The following is a 22,649-nucleotide window of genomic DNA, read 5'->3' on the forward strand; positions in this document are numbered from 1 at the left end:
CTCAACAAGGAGAATCTCTCTTGGTGGTAGTTAAATGAACTCCACGTAGAAAATTTGACAGGAGAAGGTAAAGCAGTTGACAACCTCTGCTTACTCATACAAACGCTCTCCACAGATGTAGATTCCATTTCTCCACCCAATTCCGTATTAACTGTAGAATGAATAAGTAAAATCTTATTGGTTAGAGAAAATTCAAATAATGTTATAATATGTCACTTGATTCTCACAAATATCCCTATGGGGTAGATATAACTGGGTAAAACCATGTAAAACTGTCATCTGTACTAGTCAAAAATGGTTGGCATCAGCAATTTCACATAGCTAAATTCTGTTATTATTATCTCCATTTTACAGATGAGAAACATGAAACTTGGAGGTCAAGTCATGTGCTGAAAGTTACAGAGCTGCTAAATGGCAGAGCCAGACATAGAACCCAGGAGACCAAGTTTGTGTGATTCCAAAGCCTTGGTCTCTACCAGGCTGTACAGCCAGGTGTGGAACAATCAGGCCAGGAGAAAAACAGATGCCTGCTCGTCCTCCCTACTCATTGACACGGCATAGAGTTGGGTAGCATTCCTTGTTGTAGTTATGATTCACAAAGACAGATTCAGATTGTGCAAGTAGATATGTTCTGGTTTCCTCCCCTATGAGCTTTAACGGTGTTAGACCGAATAATGATTTTACAGCTCTTGATCCACGGGGATGAAATTGCTTAACATATGGATGGCAAATGGTTTAAAAATACTCGTTTTTTTTTTTTTTTAATTTATATTGGAATATAGTTGATTTACAATGTTGTGTTAGTTTCAGGTTTACAGCAAAGTGAATCAGTTAAACATGTACACATATCCACTTTTTAAAAGATTCTTCTTCCATACAGGCCATTACAGGGTGCTGAATAGAGCTCTCTGTGCTGTACAGTAGGCCCTTAGCAAAATTACTTAATGTTTTAAGTTCCCGAGGCTGTGATTGGCTGGAAGGTTCTCACACTGCCTTTGGTTTGTCTCTTATCTTTTCCCCCTTAGATTATAAACTACTCAAGTACAGCTACCCTTTTTTCTTTGAGACCCCTCAATTAGCATACATAAATGATTACTGATGTTTGGGACACTGGTATCAGTCTGGAAATGGTGATGGCCCAACTACAGAGAAAAATATTGCTGCCTAGATGGAGCAGCTCAACCAAAAGGCTTCGTGCACATGCTCTTGCTCTGAGTAGGGGCTATGTATCCTTCATTTCACTACTTTTATTTTCCCTTTTGGAAGGTTGCTTTTTAATGCCTTGTCTTTGCTTATGCAGCTCTGTATCTACAGCCAATCCTCTCCACTCCTGCCCCAGGCCTACAAAACAAGGGCAGTTAATTTATGCATCAAAAGTCTGATAGTACATAGAAGGTCATTCAGTGAAAACTAAGGGACCTGTTTAAACACTGGTGGGCATGCAAATTAGTGTGATTGCTGGCCTGAGAGAAACTACGTTGAACTGAATAGAAACCAAGCTACTAGAAGATTTGATTTTAAACAAGGTTTGAAAGTAGACGTCTCCACTCTGGCAGCAGATATTTTTCATGGCACTATTGTGAATTGCTACCGTTTGCATGAAATTAATAACACAGATAATAGGGCTGTGGAGATCGGTTGGGGGGTGAGTCTGTGGGAATAGCATTGTTAGTAGGGGGATAGATGTTTTTAATTTATCTTCATTGTTTTGTTAGACAACATGAATTATTTTGAGATGTGCCTTATTTATTTTATAATTCTACCGCACCTGCCTCCCCGACCCCTGAGACCAAGAGAAGGAGCAACCGATTCCTTTGACCCTGACTCTCTGTTCTAGTCTCACTAGAGTTTTGCTTTGTTTCTTTAATTGAAAGATACTTGACATATAACATTGTATAAGCTTAAGGCGTACAACATGTTGATTTGATACATGCAATACAATTATATATTGTAATATGATTGCCACTGTAGCTTCAGTTGGCAACTCTGTCAGGTCGCACAATTATTATTTCTTTGTTTGTGGTGGTTATAATTAAGATCCCTTTCCAGGTCTCAACATGCCAGCAAATTTGGAAAACTTAGCAGTGGCCACAGGACTGGAAAAGGTCAGTTTTCATTGCAATCCCATAGAAGGGCAATGCCAAAGAATGTTCAAACTACTGTATAATTGCACTCATTTCACATGCTAGCAAAGTAATGCTCAAAATCCTCCAAGCCAGGCTTCAATAGCATGTGAACCAAGAACTTCCAGATGTCAAGCTGGATTTAGAAAAGCCAGAGGAACCAGAGATCAAATTGCCAACATCTGTTGGATCATAGAAAAGGCAAGAGAATTCCAGAAAAAATGTACTTTGGCTTCATTGACAACACTAAAGCCTTTGACTGTGGATCACAACAAACTGGAAAACTCCTGAAAAGATGGTAATACCAGACCACCTTACCTGCCTCCTGAGAAACCTGTATGTAGGTCAACAGTCTTTTAGACTCTGTGGGAGAGGGAGAGGGTGGGATGATTTGAGAGAATGGCATTGAAACATGTATAATATCATATGTAAAATGAATTGCCAGCCCAGGTTCGATGCATGATACAGGATGCTTGGGGCTGGTGCACTGGGATGACCCAGAGAGATGGTATGGGGAGAGAATTGGGAGGGGGTTTCAGGATGGGGAACACGTGTATACCCGTGGCAGATTCATGTTGATGTATGGCAAAACCAATACAATATTGTAAAGTAATTAGCCTCCAATTAAAATAAATAAATTTATATTTAAAAAAATTAAAAATAAAATAAAAAAAAGAAACAACAATTAGAACCAGACATGGAACAGCGGACTGATTCTAAATTGAGAAAAGACTATGTCAAGGCTGTATATTGTCATCCTGCTTATTTAACTTATACACAGAGTACATCATGTGAAATGCCAGGTTGGATGATGCACACACGGGAATCAAGATTCTCAGGAAAAATATCAATAACCTCAGATATGCAGATGACACCACCCTTATGGCAGAAAGTGAAGAGGAACTTAAGAGCCTCTTGATGAAAGTGAAATGGGAGAGTGAAAAAGCTGGCTTAAAACTCAGCATTCAAAAACTAAGATAATGGCATCTGGTCCCATCACTTCATGGCAAATACATGGGGAAACAATGGAAACTGTGACAGATTTTATTTTCTTGGGCTCCAAAATCACTGCAGATGGTGACTGCAGTCACGAAATTAAAAGACATTTGCTCCTTGGAAGAAAAGCTGTGGCAAACATAGACAGTGTATCAAGAAGCAGAGACATTCTTTGCTGACAAAGGTCCATCTAGTCAAGGCTATGGTTTTTCCAGTAGTCATGTATGGATGTGAGAGTTGGGCTATAAAGAAAGCAGATGCTTTTGAACTGTAGTGTTGGAGAAGACTCTTGAGCGTCCCTTGAACTGCAGGGAGATCATACCAGTCAATAATAAAGAAAATCAATTCTTGAATATTCTTTATAAGCACTGATGCTGAAGCTGAAGCTCCAATACTTTGACCACCTGATGTGAAGAACTGACTCATTACAAAAGACCCTGATGCTGGGAAAGATTGAAGGCAGGAGGAGAAGGGGACAACAGAGGATGAGATGGTTGGATGGCATCACTGACTCAGTGGACATGAGTTTGAGCAAGCTCTGGGAGAGAGTGAAGGGCAGGGAAGCCTGGAGTGCTGCAGTCCACAGGGTTGCAAAGAGTCAGACATGACTGAGTGAATGAGCAACAACAATGTTCACTATACTGTACATTAGATCTCCAGGACTTTTTTATCTACTGGATGCAAGTTTGCCCAGAGTTATTTTTAAAGTTGCTGTGGATAGTTTCCCTTAAAACTGGTCTTTCTCTATCTTTGCTGGCCTGCCTCACATTTTCAGACAACGGACAACTTGGGCAATTGATAGGATGAAGCTCGAGAAGTTCTGTACTTGTGCAGTGAATAACAAGAAGTGGTGCAGTCCCTCTGAAGTACAACCTTTAGCTAATCCCTCTGAAGTACAACCCCCACCCCCATTAATTTCCTTATTCTATTGCTAGCTGGCAGCCACTGCTCAGTATCTCAAAGAGATGGCAACTGGATTTAGTGGGAGTTCTCTAAATCCCAGAGTCATGATATTCTTATACTCACATGATTCTATTTCCACTTATAGTAATCCTTTATTCTTATAAACAATATCAAGACAGTCTCTACGTTGAAACAGCTATGGAGGGTATTAAAAAATAAACACAAAGCTGTCACTGGATGACAGCCTTCTTTAGGTTGGCTTTCACATTCTGATACAAATATAGAAGAGGGCATATCATGTAAATGTACAGTAAAAATAATAAAATGAGCAGCAATGTACCCTCCACCTAGTCTGAAAAATAATAATTCCTCTGAATTTGACAAAACAATGCCTCTGTATTTCCCTATGCCATGAGTCCTTCCTAATCCCATCACTTCTTGGCTATCAGAGGTAATCACTATCCTGAATAGTTTTATTAGTTTCCTTGCTTTTCTTTCTGGTTACACCACATTACCACATATATATGTATCCTTAAATAATAAATCACTTAATTTCATGAGTTTCTGAATTTCATATAAACTGAGTCACATATATATGTATGCTTCCGTGACCTTTGTTTTTTTGCTGTATGTTATGGCTTTGAGATTAACTTGTGTTGTTGTCTATCAGTTCAGGTCAGTTGCTCAGTCGTGTCCGACTCTTTGTGACCCCATGAATCGCAGCACACCAGGCCCCCCCATCCATCACCAACTCCCAGAGTTCACTCAGACTCACGTCCATCGAGTCAGTGATGCCATCCAGCCATCTCATCCTCGGTCGTCCCCTTCTCCTCCTGCCCCCAATCCCTCCCAGCATCAGAGTCTTTTCCAATGAGTCAACTCTTCATATGAGGTGGCCAAAGTACTGGAGTTTCAGCTTTAGCATCATTCCTTCCAAAGAAATCCCAGGGCTGATCTCCTTCAGAATGGACTGGTTGGATCTCCTTGCAGTCCAAGGGACTCTCAAGAGTCTTCTCCAATACCACAGTTCAAAAGCATCAATTCTTCGGCACTCAGCCTTCTTCACAGTCCAACTCTCACAGTCATACATGACCACAGGAAAAACCATAGCCTTGACTAGACGGACCTTAGTCGGCAAAGTAATGTCTCTGCTTTTGAATATGCTATCTAGGTTGGTCATGACTTTTCTTCCAAGGAGTAAGTGTCTTTTAATTTCATGGCTGCAGTCACCATCTGCAGTGATTTTGGAGCCCAGAAAAATAAAGTCTGACACTGTTTCCCCATCTATTTCCCATGAAGTGATGGGACCGGATGCCATGATCTTCGTTTTCTGAATGTTGAGCTTTAAGCCAACTTTTTCGCTCTCCACTTTCACTTTCATCAAGAGGCTTTTTAGTTCCTCTTCACATTCTGCCATAAGGGTGGTGTCATCTGCATATCTGAGGTTATTGATATTTCTCCCAGCAATCTTGATTCCAGCTTGTGCTTCCTCTAGCCCAGCGTTTCTCATGATGTATTCTGCATAGAAGTTAAATAAGCAGGATGACAATATACAGCCTTGAAGTCCTCCTTTTCCTATTTGGAACCAGTCTGTTGTTCCATGTCCAGTTCTAACTGTTGCTTCCTGGCTGAGTTTTATTTATGTTTATTGTTGTCTTTAATCTATTGTTTGGCCTCAATTTTATCTGTTCACTTGTTGATGAATATGTGGGTTATTAAATTGTATACTATTAATAATAGTACATTAAGATATTAAATAGAGAATTTGTAAATGAAATATTTGCAACCTGTTTAATCAGATTTCCTTTTTGCCTGAAATGGCTATATGCAATTCAACTGAACTTTCCTCTAATTTGTAAACTGCTCAGGCACTATCATAGCAGTCACTTTGAAAAGATATGAGTTATAATGCCGCTAAGAGGGCACATCTGCCACAGAAAGACATATATTCTGTAGTGGGCTGAATAAGTATCCCCCCCCCAAAAGTCCATGCCCACCAGGAGCCTCATTATGTAACCTATTTGGAACTAGGATCTTAGCAGATGTAACTAATTAAGATGAGGTCATACTGGATGAGGGTGGGCAGTAAATTCAATGACTGGTTTCCTGACAAGAAGAGTGGACACAGAGAGACACAGATGTTCAGAGGAGGCCATGTTACTGTGGAGGCAGAGATTAGAATGATGTAGTTACAAGCTAAAGTATGCTAAGTATTGCAGGGAGCCACCAGGAAGTAGCAAGAGGCAGGAAAGGCAGGTTTCAGAGGGCACGCGGCCCCACCAATAGATTTCAGGCTTCTGGGATCCAGGACTATGAGAGAATAAAGTTTTGCTGTCTGCAACATTCAGTTTGTTATCATTTGTTATGGCAGCCCCGGGAAACTAACACTCTAAAAACTCTACGCCTCTGTGAATGAAGATGGATGAGATGCACCTTACGGAGCTTTGTCTTCCACAAGACTCTGCCTAGTTTCCCAGATTCAAAACTCTTAAGCAGCTGCATCTTGGTTTGTACACACGGGTCCTTAGGCACCGGGATCATCACCTCCTATAATAGCTTTACAGTCTAAACTGCTATCCACAGTGGTCCATCTGCAGTTGGCTGATGGGGTGGATGTTAGGTTGCACAGCTCCTGTTGAGCTCCACTCAGCGAGTCCAGGCAGTGGTGTGGGCAGGCTGACATGATAGGACTTGTCCTCTGCAAGTCCTCCTCGCTGTGTCTGAGTAGTCCTCCTCAGAGTCCTGGAAGAGGCCACATCTGGATGGAGGTGATTAACCTAGTGGAAGCTCTGATTGCCTGAAGTCCAGCTGATCACGCCAAGGGCTGACCAGATCTTTACACTGGCTGCTCGGTTCTCAGCAGAAAGCCTCAGCATGTACCTGCAGGGCAAAAGTTGCCGCTAATGCTTGTTCACCTCTGTTGGCTCTTATTATTTTATTTCTGGCTTCTGAAGAAATCCTTTACTTCTCAACAGCTCTGCTACAGATTTTTAAACATTTAAAATGTTTTATTTAGCTTAATAACTTGTGCTGTATTAAAAGGTTTTCTTTGAACATTTAGTCTATCAATTTGAGCCTAGCCACTGAGGGCTAGAATTCAGCTGGCCTTTGCAAAAAGGCAGTTGCAGTTAACCAAGAATCACATTCTACTGAAGAAATATATGTACTGTATACACATATAAATTGATACAGCCACTATAGAGAACAATATGGAAGCTCCCTTAAAAACTAAAAGTGGAACTACCATATGATGTAGCAATCCCAAGCCTAGGTATCTACCTAGAGAAAACCATAATTCAAAAAGATACATGCATCCCAAAGTTTGTTGCAGCTCTATTTACAATAGTCAGACATTGAAGCAACCTAAATGCCTATCAACATAGGAATGTTAAGCATAGGAATGGATAAAGAAGATATGATGCATATATACAATGGAATATTCAGTTCAGTTCAGTCCCTCAGTTGTGTCCGACTCTTTGCGACCCCCATGGACTGCAGCATGCCAGGCTACCCTGTCCATCACCAACTCTCAGAGCTTACTCATACTGACGTCCATTGAGTCAGTGATGCCATCCAACCATCTCATCCTCTGTCATACCCTTCTCCTCCCACCTTCAATCTTTCCCAGCATCAGGGTCTTTCCAAATGAGTCAGTTCTTCGCATCAGGTGGCCAAGTATTAGAGTTTCAGCTTCAGCATCAGTCCTTCCAATGAATATTCAGGACTGATTTCCTTTAGGATAGACTGGTTGGATCTCCTTACTGTCCAGGGGACTCTCAAGAGTCTTCTCCAACACCACGGTTCAAAAACATCAATTCTTTGGTGCTCAGCTTTCTTTATAGTCCAACTTTCACATACATAAATGACTACTGGAAAAACCAAAGCTTTGACTAGATGGACTTTGTTGACAAAGTAATGTCTCTGCTTTTTAATATGCTGTCTAGGTTGGTCATAACTTTTCTTCCAAGGAGCAAGCGTCTTTTAATTTCATGGCTGCAGTCACAATCCACACTGATTTTGGAGCCCCCCAAAATAAAGTCTGTCACAGTTTCCATTGTTTCCCCATGTGTTTGCCATGAAGTGATGGGACCAGATGCCATGATCTTAGTTTTCTGAATGTTGAGTTTTAAGCCAACTTTTTCACTCTCCCCTTTCACTTTCAACAAGAGGCTCTTCAGTTCTTCTTTGCTTTCGGCCATAAGTGTGGTGTCATCTGCATATCCGAGGTTATTGATATTTCTTCTGGCAATCTTGATTCCAGCTTGTGCTTCATCCAGTCCAGCATTTCTCATGATGCACTCTGCATACAAGTTAAATAAGCAGGATGACAATAGATAGCCTTGACGTACTCCTTTCCTGATTTGGAACCAGTCTGTTGTTCCGTGTCCAGTTCTAACTATTGTTTCTTGATCTGCATACAGATTTCTCAGGAAGCAGGTCAGGTGGTCTGGTATTCCCATCTCTTGAAGAATTTCTCACAGTTTATTGTGATCCATACAGTCAAAGACTTTGGCATAGTTAATAAAACAGAAGTAGATGTTTTTCTGGAACTCTGTTCCTTTTTTGATGATTCAACAGATGTAGGCAATTTGATTTCTGGTTCCTCTGCCTTTTCTAAATCTCGCTTAAACATCTGGAAGTTCACAGTTCATGTACTGTTGGAACCTGGCTTGGAGAATTTTGAGTGCGACTTTGCTAGCATGTGAGATGAGTGCTATTATGAGGTAGTTTGAGCATTCTTTGGCATTGCCTTTCTTTGGGACTGGCATGAAAAGTGAACTTTTCCAGTCCTGTGGCCACTGCTGAGTTTTCCAAATTTGCTGGCATATTGAGCGCAGCACTTTCACAGCATCATCTTTTAAGATTTGAAATACCTCAAATGGAATTCCATCACCTCCACTAGCTTTGTTCATAGTGATGCTTCCTAAGGCCCACTTGACTTAGCATTCCAGGATGTCTGGCTCTAGGTGAGTGATCACCCCATCGTGATTATCTGGGTCATTCATTACTCACCTATAAAAAGGAATGAAACTGTGCCATTTGCAGAGACATGGATGGACCTAGATACTGTCATACAGAGTAAAATCAGAAAGAAAAAAACAAATATGGTATATTAACAAATATATGTGGAATCTAAAAAAGTGATAGAGATGAACTTATCTGCAAAGCAGAAATAGAGACATCAGACATAGGTAACAAAGGTATGGATACCAATAGGGGAAGGGGTAGGAGGCTGGGATTTTATACACTACTATATATAAAGTTCCCTGGTGGCTCAGACAGTAAAGAATCTGCCTTCAATGCAGGAGACCCAGGTTTGATCCCTGGGTGAAAAAGGTCCCCTGGAGAGGGGCATGGCAACCCGCCCAGTATTCTTGCCTGGAGAATTCCATGGACAGAGGAGCCTGGTGGGCTACGTTCCATAGGGTCACAGAGTCGGACACGACCGAAGCGACTGAAAAGGAGCACGACGTATAAAATAGATAGCTAATGATAAGTGACTGCAGAGCACAGGGAACTCTGCTCTGTCCCCTGTGGTGGTCCAAGTGGGAAGGAAAGCCAAAAAAGAGAGGATATGTCCATAGGCAAAGCTGCTGATTCACGGTGCTGTACGTCAGAAGCAAACACAACATTGTAGGGAAACTATACTCAAACAAAATAAAACTTAAAAAGAATCATATTCTCCTGAGTAAGTGTATGTATCATAATCTGTTAGCCGTCCATGTTCATTGTTTAATTCAATAGTCACCTGTATAGGTAAGCCAGTGTACTAGATACTGTTAGGAATTCAAAGACAACAGAATCAACTTGAGCCTATTGACTATCTATGAATCAGATAAGTATCTGGTAATTTTGTTTATATTTGGTTGGCCAAAAAGTTTGTTTGGGTTTTTCCATAACATCTTTGAGAAAAACCTGAATGAACTTTTTGGCTAACCCAATAGTCTACTGGAGAAGGCAATGGCACCCCACTCCAGTGCTCTTGCCTGGAAAACCCCATGGACGGAGGAGCCTGGTAGGCTGTAGTCCATGGGGTCACGAAGAGTCGGACATGACTGAGTGACTTCACTTTTCACTTTCCTGCATTGGAAGAGGAAATGGCAACCCACTCCAGTGTTCTTGCCTGGAGAATCCCAGGGACGGGGGAGCCTGGTGGGCTGCCGTCTATGGGGTCGCACAGAGTTGGACACGACTGAAGCAACTTAGCAGCAGCAGCAGCAGCAGCAGCAGCAATAGTTTACCCATGGCATCATTATGTGTATCAATTTACTTAATTACAAATTAAAAAAAAAAGGAATTTCTTTCCATTTTTGTTAAAGGAGAAACATCCAGATACAGCTATAGATTTAATTGATCATAATATCTTAACTTTTCTGGTAGCTCAGATGGTAAAGAATCCACCTGCAATGCAGGAGACCCCAGTTTGATTCCTGGGTTGGGAAGATCCACTGGAGAGGGGATAGGCTACCCACTCCAGTATTCTTGGGCTTCCCTGGTAGCTCAGCTGGTAAAGAATCTGCCTACAATGCAGGAGACCTGGATTTGATCCCTGGGTTGAGAAGCTCCCCTGGAGAAGGGAAAGGCTCCAGTATTAAGGCCTGGAGAATTCCATGGACTGTATAGTCCATAGGGTTGCGAAGAGTCAGACACAACTGAGCAATTTTCACTTTCTTTGATTACTTACGAATTAATCTGCCAGTTACAAAGATAACTTTAACAGCGAATGCCCCTACTTTAAATATAGTCAGATAACCTAATTTCATGTAAGTAGCTTCCTTTTTGCCTATAGGGAATGTAGTTGTTTGCTCTTGTATTCTTTTCAAATGTTAGTTTGAAAGCTATTTGTGTGCACCATTGGATACACGTTTCTTTAACAATAAATAGCAAAATTGCCATTAACCTACAGAAAGGAGGGCTGTTATAACTCTGCTTTCCTGAACTTGAGGCACCAACTTGATTAGAGAAGGGAAACTAAAGACTCCACTTCTCTCCACTCTTTTCCCTCATCACAGCTGATCAAAGTCCCTTTTCCTATACAATCTACCAATGGGGAGCAGGTACTAGTTTGCATGGAATTGTACAGTGAGTGACTGAGAGGTCAGTCTCTGAAATTCAAGTCCTAGTTTTGAAACATTCTAGTTTATATGACTGTGGCAGGCTCTAAACTCAAGCCTGGGTTTCCTCGTGTAAAAAATTGGGTACAATAGCATGTTTTGCAAGACTAGAGTAAACATTAAGCAGGACAATATATAAAGAGTGATTACATATGTTATCTGGCGTGAGTTCAGTGTTAAATAAATGTTGATATGAAGCTGTGACCTATGTGGTCCAGTCTTACAGCAGTATAGCCGTCAAAGCCTGGAAGATAAAAAAAATCTAATATGCTCAGTCTCCCTACTTATATTTAATAAGCCCCGTGAAGAGGACACATAGCCTTCAGCAACATTTCTTAAATCCTCTTTGCTTTTACACTGAGTCAGTTGTTTGACTCATGTTAAACTTCTGCCCCATAGACAAAAGAGCCTCTCCTCTTTTCAGTCTTCCCTCTTCTCACAGTTTTGAATCACAAAATAGCAAGGAAAGACTTTCTGGAGAGATCTGAAGAAGAAAATGAGTGGGCAAAATCAAAATTCTCTTAAGTGATTGTTAACTACTATCTGATGGTGATAAAATGGCCAACATACAAAACTACTTCTACTTTCTCCCATCACGTTTTATCAGTTTGGATGCCCTTTTAAAAACCATCATTGAGGATCTGCAGCCAGAAAACTGAATCACTGACCAATCAGATCCAAAGGACTGCTAGTTTTGATGGTCACTGGAGTAGGCAATTTTGGAGCACGATGCTCCAAACATTAATAATGAGAAACCATAATACCATTTAAAGTATGACGTACATTTGTATTGCACTTTATAATTTTATGAGTGTTTTCACATGTTATTTAACCCTACTGCCCACAAAAATCTTGTGAGGTTGGCAGATTGAGGCTAGTTGTCTCATGTTGAATAAATGAGGAGACGAAACCACAGGAGGCTGATGTGAGAGGTACTGCAGTGAATGGCTTCAGTCAGAGAGTCAGGTGGGAGCCCTGGTCACCCAGCAGGGAGGCTGAAGAGGGGCCCAGGAAGGGAGGGCCCCTCTTAGCCCACCCTGCCATAGATTCCAAAGAGGAGAGCATCCCATTTGGTACCGATGCCTTAGCTTGTTGATTCTTGCCATATACCCTTCTAGGCACTTTGTGGACGTCTTATGATACTGACACTAATGGAATTTTATCTGCAAAACTCATTAGCCTAAGAGAAAATTCTATTAACACTTGTCTTGCCTTTCTTCTTCTCTAATATAAAAAAACACAAATGAGTTAAAGAAAAAAAAATTTTTTTTTTGAGAAATAGGGAAGATTTTCTTAGGTTGATTTTTAATAACTAAGGATTGTTAAATATGTCTGTTGTGGTTTTTAGGGCACAAGGATACCACAGTAAAGTAAGATCTTTTATCCCCCAGTAGAGAGCAATGGTACATTTTATTCAATACATTAAATTACGTAGACATTAGCCACAACATGTTGATTCAGCTTCACAGGAAATGAAAATCAATACCATCTGTGTGGATAGTGGCTCCACATCACCGTAGCACACACTGTAATGTGTTCATTGCGTCTCAGCTCCAAAACCTCACTTTGTTAGAATGGTATCATTGTAAATTTTTGAAAAGTCATTTTAATATGCATATAAAAATCCAAATCAAGAAGTAAAAGGTTTTGAATCCAGATTTTAAAAGCAATATTCTCCAACTGCTTTGAATTTGCCTCACATTCGATAAATTTTGAAATTGTCACAAGATACAGACCTTCAAAAGATGTGAGATATGGCCCAAGTGCCTAGCGTAGAGTCCAGTGCATAACAAGTACTCAAAATCTTTTTTGAATTAATTAATCAGCACAAGATCCACTAATATTTCATAACATATTCTTGGAAAAAAAGAAACCTCCGTGTAAATGTACCCACTGACTGCAAGATGCACAATAATTTTTAAAATTTGAAAAAAAACTGTGATTAAAAATTTAGGGAAAGCAGTAGTTGTTTCAGGAGACGCAGGTATAAATGCATTGGAACTCTGAAGAATAGAGTTTAATTCCAGATGGAGGGACTGGATAACTTTTTAAAATTATAATTATCTGCAGGGGCTGGTAGGATGGGCCCTTTTTATAGAGCTCCAGAATTCCTGAGTAGGAGGGCTTGAAGGTAACAGTCTGGTTGTGAAGAGGATGACTGAGCAACTAAGGAACTTGTTCTAAAAGTGTATTTGTTTAGCAAGTGTGCTGACTTCTTTAGATTGTATTTTTATTACCTGGAGGGCCTGGGTTGAACTGGAGGTGAAAGGGAGTTGATTATGTTGAATTAACCATTTTTCCATTTTGGGTATATAGGAACTTATGTCTAGAGCTGCACCTTTGTCTACTCTCCGTGTTTCTAGTTGGCTATACCGATTTCACTTTGTTTAGTCTCTGGTGGCTCAGAACCTGCCTGCAATGCAGGAGACCCGGGTTTGATCCCTGGGTTGGGGAGATCCCCTGGGGAAGGGAATGGCAACCCACTCCAGTATTCCTGCCTGGAGAAATCCCCGGACAGGGGATGGGCTTCAGTTCATGGGGTTTGCAAAGAGCTGGACACTCAAAATAATCTTAATTGAAAAGAATCTCTGTTATATTTATTCTATACTGTTACACTTCATCAGCCTTTTCTATATTCAGGAAATTTCCTGAGCAGACTTCTTTGTCTTATCTCTCTTCATACCCACAGCATTAGTTAGCACAGGGCCTGGTTGTGAGTAGGTGAAAATAAAGCTATTTATTAAAAGGAATGCCCTTAAAAAACATGGATGGTATGGTTAATTCTTTGGGGCACGCTTGCATATCAGGTCCTCTTTCATTTTGTAGACAGAATGATGAAAAAAGACCAGAGGCCAACTTAGAGTCATAAATAAACGTGAGAAGAAAACCTGAGCTAGAATCCAGAGCATTCAAGTCCGGGTAGTGTATTTTGCACCATATTCTCCAAGTTCTAGCAAAAATCACATGGATGTTCCTTGCATATGATGATGTCCTTTGTAGAAACTGTGACATTATTGTGTCAAATCTTTAAAAGTCAGACATGCACCTTAAACTGATATTTGGAGGGTAGGTTTTGACCTCTCTTGTGACTACTGTTACATGCATGTGCAAGACAGCTGATGTGGGAGGCTGTGCATTTGTTTCCATGTACTTATATGCTATGGAGCCTCACCATTTCTGCTTCTTTAGTCCAAATTTCTTAACCAGCTCCTTTCAAATTGGATCTTCAGTACAGCCATTCCAATTCTATAGCTTCAAAACAAAGTCATTTTAAGCCATTCAAAGATGGAACAGAATGTGAACAATCTCTGAAAGTGCAAAGCAGCCATTTTCTTCAAACTCCCAGTAACTGAAATAACTGAACAGATTTAGTTCAAATTGCAAATAAATTCGCCTTTGGATTGAGATGAGGCAAGAAAAATATCAGACCCAAAGGTCAAAAGGAACATTTTGGAGTAAGTTATAAACAGAAAATAGGCATTTAGAATGGAAAAGCTGAACTCAACAATAAGATGGGGTCATGGCACTTTGGTAAGTATTTTTTTATTATTTTTTAAAACTCACTGTGTTAACCCAGGACTTTATTTTCACTGAGTCTAATTGAGAATATTTTAGTGATTTGTGTGTGTGCATGTGTGTTTAAAGGGTCAGGGAATGATACTTTGTACTTTGTTATGTCTTGTTTCAGAGAAATTTGAAGCTTATAGAAATCTTGGGCTAGATTTCTTCTCCATTCCCTGCCTCTCCCTAGAAGACTTAGGCCAAAACCTACCACTCTCTGTGGCTAGTATGGCACTAAATTCTCAGGGAAAAGTAACTGTTTAGAGGAACTAATTTTCCAAAATGCTCAAATTTCTTAGACTTCAAATAGTTCCGATGGAAATGAGTACAAATTGTAAACTTGAAAGGCAGATAAGGTGATTAGATGTGCCTGTCAACAGATAATTAACAGAAGCACATTTGTGATTTATTGGAAAGTGCAAAAGCAATTGGAATGACTTTTCTTCTGCAGTTGCATGCTGGGTTTTCTGGAGCTGCAGAAGTCTGTAGTACGACATTCATCAGCATTTTAAATGTGTTTATTGAGTGAAAGGTCTCGAATTAGGAATTTGTTCTCATTCCAATGGATGCAGGGTTAAAACGTATTTTTTTCACCAGCTACTCAAAAAGAATTCCTAATCCAGGGATTCCACTTCTGGCTATTTATCCAAAGAAAACAAAAACATGAATTCAAAAAGATGTATGCACCCCAGTGTTTATTTATCATAGCCAAGATATGGAAGAAACCTAAGTGCCCATCAGTAGACGGATGGATAAAGAAGATATATACATACACACACAGAGACACACATACAAAACGGAACAGTACTGAGGCATTAAAAGAAATCCTTTGCAACAGTGTGGATGGGCCTAGAGTATATTATGCAAAGTAAGTCAGAGAAAGAAAAATACTGTATGATTTTACTTATATGTGGAATCTAAAAGACAAAAATGAACAAATATAACCCAACAGAAACAGAGTCAGAGATACAGAGAAAAAACAGTTGCCAAAGGGGAGAGGAGTAGGAAGAGGAAAGAAATAGCTGAGGGAGATTAGGAGGTACAAACTTCCAGTTACAAAATAAATGAGTCATAGCTATGAAATGTACATTGTGGGAAATATCGTTAATAATTATGTAGCTTATTGGTATGATGACAGATGATAACTAGACTTATGGTGATCATTTTGAAATATATAGAAATATTGAATCACTATGTTGTGTAAATATTCAAACTACCATACAATTGTGCTCATTTCACGTTGGCAAGGTCATGCTCAAAATCCTTCAAGCTAGGCTTTAGCAGTATATGAACCGAGAAATTCCAGATGTACAAGCTGGATTTAGAAAAGGCAGAAGAACCAGAGATCAAATTGCCAACATTGGTTGGATCATGGAAAAAGCCAAGGAATTTCAGAAAAGCATCTACTTCTGCTTCATTGACTATGCTAAGGCCTTTGACTGTGTGAATCACAGCAAACTGTGGAAAATTCTTAATGAGGCAGGAATATCAAACCACATCACATGTCTCCTGAGAAAACTGTAAGCAGGTCAAGAAGAAACAGTTAGAACCGGGCATAGAGCAATCTCTTGTCCTGATTTTGGAACCTGCCAGTCTCCGTGCGTGTACTCTTGCTGTGCCCTGTGTCTGAAATGTCCTGCTCATTCATCTCAGCTTTGAGTCAAGACTCAAACATTACTTCCTGGCTAATGGACCACTCTCCTTTCACTCCCAGCATAGGCAGGTAAGGCAGTCCTCTGATTGTATTTGCTGGTTGGCAAGCAAGTGTGATTCCTCAGTAGACTGGCATATCCTTGGGGGCAGGTCCTTTGTGTGTCTGCATTTTTGTAACCCTGGAACCTGGCATAGTGCTTTACATATGGTATGTGTCCTTGAAATATTTACTGAGGGAACAAGTATATTCCTTGCTATAAGTCTAAACATAACTTTAGATTTCCCATATATCTTGTAAGATTTCTTACATATATCTCTCTTTCACGTATAACTTTCTTTATATAATTGATATATGCCTAAAAACATATTTTTCATTCTGTGCATTTAATAAGATTCTAGATCCATGCTACATTGTCCTATAAAGGAGTTGCTAGCCACATGTGGTTATTTAAATTTAAATCAGGGAAAATAAAATAAAAATTAATTTCATAGCTATAGTCATTGTCCACAGGGATTTTGGAGCTCCCCAAAATAAAATCTGCCACTGTTTCAACTTTTCCTCTTCTATTTGCCATGAAGTGATGAAACCAGATGCCATGATCTTAGATTTTTGAATGTTGAGTTTTGAGCCAGCTTTTTCATTCTCCTCTCACCCTCATCAAGAGGCTCTTTAGTTCCTCTGCACTTTTGGCATATTTGAGATTGTTGATATTTCTCCCAGCAATCTTGATTCCAGCTTGTGATTCATCCAGCCCAGCATTTCACGTGGGGTACTCTGCACATAAGTTAAATAAGCAGGGTGACAGTATATAGGCTTGTCATACTTCATTCCCAATTTTGAACCAGTCCATTGTTGCATGCCTGATTTCTGGTTCTAACTGTTCCTTCTTGACCTGCCTGCAGGTTTCTTAGGAGACAGTTATGGTGGTCTGGTATTCCCATCTCTTTTTAGAATTTTTCACAGTTGTGATCCACACAGTCAAAGGCTTTAGTGTAGTCAAAGAAGGAGTAGATGATTTTCTGGAATTCCCTTGCTTTCTCTCTGATTCAGTGAATGTTGGCAATTTGACTTTTGGTTCCTCTGCTTGTATATGTGGAAGCTCTAAACCCAGCTTGTATATTCGGAAGTTCCCAGTTCGCATACTGCTGAGGCCTAGCTTTCAGGATTTTGAGCATTACCTTGCTAGCATGTGAAATGAACGTAATTGTATGGTAGTTTGAATATTCTTTGGTATTGTCCTTCTTTGGAATTAGAATGAAAACTGACTTTTTCCATTCCTGTCACCACTGCTGAATTTTCCAAATTTGCTGACATATTGAGTGCACTTTAACAGCTTCATCTTTTAAGATTTGAAATAGCTCAGCTGGAATTCCATCACCTCCACTAGCTTTGTTTGTAGTAATGCTTCCTAAGGCCCACTTGACTTCATACTCCAGTATGTCTGGTCTAGGTGAGTGACCACACTACAGTGGTTATCCTAGTCATTAAGGTTTGTTTTTTTTTTTTTTTTGGTATAAATTTTCTGTGTATTCTTGCCAGCTCTTATTCATTTCTTTTGCTTTTGTTAGGTCCTTAACATTTCTGTTTTTACTGTGCCCATCCTTGCATGAAATGTCCCCTTGATAACTCTAGTCTATATTTAAATGTAAAAAGTGTTCAGAAAAATAAAATATTGAGACTAGTGAATCAACACCATGACCTCAGTGTGCCATGTTTATTACTTCTCCCTCCTAAGACCCCACTAAAATAACAACAGCAGAACAATGTTTTAAGGGCTCTGACTACACAACATGAAGAGAGTGAGACAAGGATCCTCAGTGGACAAGAGGATTCAAGGAGTCTGAAATATAGAAAGCTAATGAAGGATATTGAAGAAAGTGGCAACCTATACTGTACTAAACCTAGAGGGGTAAAGATCCCCATACTTAGAAACATTTGATGCACAGGAGGTCAGGAATGAGCTGTGAAATGAAATGGGAAGATTTGTTAGGTCTGTCAGTTGGAGAGAAACTACAGCCTGGCAATGATAAAGGAAGCATTATCTATATCTGTCTCATTGAGGTGTTTTAAAATGTCAGGGTTAAAGAGAGTGTGGAGAGAGATAGAAAGGGGCACCTACAAAGTAACTCCTGGCCAGAAGCTTCTCACTAGCAGCTCTGGGTACTGGAAGACAATGGAGCAAGACTCTCAAGGCGTTTTATCCATTAGGTAGGAGGACAGAATACATTTTTTTTTTTTAATTTGGAATTTATTGTGTATTTCTGTTTTATTTATTTTCTTTTAAAAATTATTTATTTTAATTGGAGGCTAATTACTTTACAATATTATATTGGTTTTGCCATACATTGACATGAATCAGCCATGGGTGCACATGTGTTCCCCATCCTGAACCCCCCACCCTCTTCCCTCCCCATCGCATCCCTCAGGGTCATCCCAGTACACCAGCCCTGAGCACCCTGTCTCATGCATGGAACCTGGACTGGCGATCTGTTTCATATATGGTAATATACATGTTTCAATGCTATTCTCTCAAACCATCCCACCCTCGCCTTCTCCCACAGAGCCCAAAAGACTGTACTATATATCTGTGTCTCTTTTGCGGTCTCCCATATAGAGTCATTGTTATCATCTTTCTAAATTCCATATATATGTGTTAGTATACTGTATTGATGTTTTTTTTCCTGACTTACTTCACTCTGTATAATGGGCTGCAGTTTAATCCACCTCATGAGAACTGATTCAAATGCATTCTTTTTAATGGCTGAGTAATATTCCATTGTGTATAGGTACCACAGCCAGAATACATTTTGAGACACATTCCATGTACCTTTTCTTAGGATGTTCCTAGAAAAACAGCTGAGTGATGAGGGATATGTTCCTATGGTGGGCTGGACTATTGCTTCCTGTTGTTCACATCATCCCTGTCACTGACATATACATTCATGCCTATGTTTTCCTGCTCCTTTGATGCTGGGGTTGCCCATGTGATTTGCTTTGGCTAATGGAACACTGGTGGATATTACATGAGCAGAGGCTTTCGATATACTTATTTGGCTTGTCTTTCTCTCTCTTCTTTCATCTTCTATGCAAAGAGCACGCCCCAGATAGCTGCTGGCCCCACATGAAAGACACACGGAGCAGTCATGAATTCAACCCGCATTCTGAAGCAAAGTGAGAGCAGTAAATGTCTGTTGTTGCCACTGAGATTTCAGGGTTACTTGTCAGGCAGCATTTTTGCAGCAATAACTGCCAAGAAGCTTTGAGGAACAATTAATTCAATTTGAGAGTAGAGACATTTTTCGTCTAAAATGATAACTGCACAGCAGACCTAAAACAACAGGCCCAGTTGGGAACACGAGGGTTAATGGCTCTGGGAGGGAGGGAGTCCTTCAAGAAATAGGAAGAAGCAATAGAACGGAAGGTATGATCGAGACTTCAGAGCCCCTTTAAGGCAAACTGAAGCGTGCAAAAACAAGAAGTCCATTCCAAGGGAACTGTAGGAACACAGTAGTCATGACATTGGACTCTTTAGAAAAGGAATCTTGATCTTATCACATTATTGGTGCTGTAGTGAATACTGTTTATATAAATGAAATTAAGTAAACCCCATTTATAGTTTTTCTCCCCTCGTGGATATATGCTCTACCCACACTCATCAGGTTGTGAACGTTAAATACACACAACCTTTTGTATGTCAATCATACCTCAGTGAAGTTCTTTAAATAAAAAAGAAAATAAAGAAAAAAAAAAGGTGGAGGAATAAAGAAAATAACATAGACAAAAAAACCAAAGAGGGGAAAAAACCCTAAAACTGTTGAAAGTCCCTCAGGTCATCCAAAACCCACTTCCTGAGCTAGAAATACCAAAGACTTAGGCCCAGCCAGGGATATGTATAGGTGCTTGGGATTCCATAAAAATGGCTCTTTCTGAGGTCATGGATGGCAAGAAATGGGTCTCTCAAAGCTAGGGCTAAAACACAGTGGCTTTCTCACTTTTTTGGTCTCAAGAACCTTTTAACTCTTAAGAAAAGGGAGGGAACCCCAAGGAGCTTTCTCTTTATGCAAGTTATAGCAAACTGGTATTTTCCTTATATAGAAATGAAAACCTATATGATGCTTCATTGCTCTTTGCATTTATAGTTTAAAAAACTGTTTTAATTTTTGGTTTTTAAAGAGCTCATAAAATCTACACTTAAAACTTAATTCTTCTTCCCTAACTCTGAATGATTCGTCTCGAAGTGATGACACAACTTAATTGTCATCATGATCCTATATGAAAATGTTCCATGGTGTAAGACACAATAAAGTGTATCATTAACATCTATAAAGCTAAGAGGATGATAGCCTTCATCATATTTTCATTTCTTACTCACAGTTTTGTCCAGTTTCTTTGCAATCGATTCCTCCTTTCCATGACCCCAGATAGCCTGCTATGTCTATTCCTGTCTCTTTAAAGGCAGAGATTGCAACTGTGGGGCAAGAAAGCAAAAAAAAAAAAAAAAAAAATTTAGGTGCAACAATCCATCATGCTTGTGTCTGAATTATTTCAGTGTGCATAGAGGAATCTGGGTGCTGAGAAGGGCTCCAATACCTAAGGGGAAGGAAGCAAGGAGTTCTTTTACTTATTTCTTCCCTGACAGTCTTTCTTTCTTTCTGTAGATCTGTTTCTGACCTTATCATTTTCCTTCTCTCTGGAGAATTTTTATTTTTTAAACATTTCTTGTCAGGCAGACCTATTGGTGGCAAAATCCTTCAATTTTTGTCTGTGAAAGTATTTTTCCTTCACTTTTGAAGGATTTCACTGGATATAGAATTCTAGGTTGGTGTTTTTTTCTCTTTTTTTGCATGCATTTCTGAGAGAAAGCTTGAGAGAAAGTCTTATCCTTGTTGTTCTATAGGTAAGGTGTTTGTTTTTTTTTTAACCCCCTTCTGGCTTCCTTTAAGATCTTCTCTTTGTCCGTAATTTTATTTAGTCCAAATGTGCTGTGCTTAAGTGCAGAGTTTTAGGTATTTTCCTGCATAGTGTTCTCTAGCTTCCTGGATCTATGGTTTTGTTTCTGTTACTATATTACACTTCATTATAAAACTGTTTTTTTAAATCAGATTTAAGTTTTTAAAATGTAACATGTACAACTCTATTTCTTTAAATAATTTATAGTTTGAAAAATTTTATTTCCTCCAACCTCTCCCCATTGACTCCTTTAGGTCATCACAGAGCACCAAGTTGAGCTCCGTGTACTCTTTGGCAGCTTCCAACCATTTATCTATTTCACACATGGTGGTGTATATACATCAAGGCTACTCTTTCTATTCATCCCAACTGCATTTGCTGCTGTGGCCACAAGCCCATTCTTTAGGTCTGTCTCTATTCTTGCCCTGAAAATAGGTATATCAGTACCATTTTTTCTAGATTCCACACATATATGTTAATATACAATCTTTGTTCTTCTTTTCCTGACATACTTTGCTCTATATGACAAGTCAATTATTTTTTTAAATAATGACATTAGTTTCTAACTCAATAATAGTTTATAACATTTTTTCATATTTGGCATTCTTTTTCAATCTTTTTAACATCCTCCTTCACATAAATATCTAAAAAAAACCACCTAATTCACTTTATTATTTCTTATAGAAGTCCAAAACTTCACAGCAGTTAAATCTGAGTTAGTCACTTTCCATTACTTTACAATAGCCAAAAAAAGAAAGAACTGCCCACCCCCCCAGGCCTGACTTAAATTTATTTTACCTGCAAAAGAGAAAATAAAAACTTTGGGGTTTGTGTGTGTGTGTGCTGACAAAATTCAAAATTATCATAAAATAAATTTATCCTTGTAGTCTTAAAAACATGATTGTTTTTAATGTTGCAATAGTTGGATATTGGGTAGCTCATGGGAACAGGTATCAGCATAGTGGGGAGGTGGGATCTTGTTCAAAGGGAAGCATCCTCTTGAGCCTTGGTTTTCCATCTGTGAAGTATGCACAATGCCTGCTCTAACTGACTCTTCACAAAGAAAGAAGAAAAATTCCTGATTTTTGGAACTGTAATAGCCCTGAGAGAGCATGTTGGCCCTTTTGATGAGAAAACAGAGGCAAAAGCGGGCTGAAAACTTTCTCAAGGGCAAATATGAAGGGAACACATAGAATCACTGTATTTACATTTGGCATTGACAGTGCAAAAAGCTAATGTTTTTATTTTTATAACCCCGGTGCACCCTGTGTAAACTCATTATAACAGTATGAGCCTTACGAGCCACTTACATTACAATAACATATTTCTGGGACAGAAATCTCCTGC

The sequence above is a fragment of the Capra hircus genome, chromosome 4, assembly GCF_001704415.2.
Source record: "Capra hircus breed San Clemente chromosome 4, ASM170441v1, whole genome shotgun sequence".
In the NCBI taxonomy this organism is placed as follows: Eukaryota; Metazoa; Chordata; class Mammalia; order Artiodactyla; family Bovidae; genus Capra; species Capra hircus.